Raw genomic sequence first — 1324 nt, forward strand, 5'->3', positions numbered from 1 at the left:
TGAATCTTTCAAATTTGAAACAAGTTTTCCCGCCATACCTACTTTTGGTCCATGCATTGAAAAAGCTAGAATTGGGAAGAATTTTTTGAAAAAAAGGTTGGGTAGTAATCAAAATTTGGGGATTTACACTAGGTTGATCTATTTTGGTCAAGGAGTGGGCAAGGATTGGAATAAAACAAAATAATAATAGTCCCATAATATGATTTTATGGTATATTTTTTATAGATTAAATAATAAAAAAAACAATGGTTTTGATTAAAAGCCAACCCGTCACACTGTTCATCATCAGCTGCCCATGTCCGCAACACCAATGTATCCCTGTGACGTCCCAGTGTGTCGTCGCAGTTGCTGCCGTCGCCGCCGCCGTGTTCGTCGAAGAATCAATCTAAGCTAACTAACCATAATAAATAGTACGTAGACCATATATATTGATAGTGTATACTACTACTACGGTATTCCTACCCGTGGATAGTATTACGGATGATGTATGTTTTTGAGATCTGTGTGGCACCTATCCGCAAGAATGGCGACGGATAAGAAATGCTTACGCGTATGTCCTTCCGTTTTAGGTGAAATAACTTTGGTGGCACTAATACTTGAAAAACTCGTGAAGTTCAGTGTGACGCATATACGTACTACACTCTAATGATCATTCTCCTTATACTTAATCAAATTACAACTAGTATATAGCGACTATTATGTCATCCTTAGATCTCAGATTCAGGTCATCTAAACCAACCTAACAAGTATATGGCTGGCCAGATCAGGCCTGGGACGGATAGGATTTTTGGTCTATCCTAAGGGATTTCGGGCCTACCCTACCTCTTTTTAATCCCCGCTGAAAATCTTCAATCCAATCCTAATCCTATCCTAACCTAAAGTCTATCCTAACTCAATCCATTTTTTCGAGTATTCCATGAGAGCTTATTAGTAGTGCCATATTAAGTGTTTTCATGACAGCTTTTTAGTTCAGTATGTCTCAAATGTCTTCTTATCTGTACATATATAGTATTTAAATGGATAATAGCCCATATGTTTTATCTGCTTGAAAGTTTTAAATGTTTTGAAGGTTAACAAATATATAATTGTACAGTTGTTTGGCTATTGGTTAGTGATTCACAATTAACTACTGAAAGAAAACTAAAGATAATTTCTTATTTATTTTACTTATTTTTTATTCTTTATTAGTTGTTTTTGAAACATATGCTTAGTTAATCTTCCAAAGCATAAACTAAATAAATACAAACTTCATACAAAAAGATTAATTTGAATAGGTGATGGTGACTTGCTAACTTTTAATGGTTAAGGATGCTATTCATTCCAG

The sequence above is a fragment of the Naumovozyma dairenensis genome, chromosome 8, assembly GCF_000227115.2.
Source record: "Naumovozyma dairenensis CBS 421 chromosome 8, complete genome".
In the NCBI taxonomy this organism is placed as follows: Eukaryota; Fungi; Ascomycota; class Saccharomycetes; order Saccharomycetales; family Saccharomycetaceae; genus Naumovozyma; species Naumovozyma dairenensis.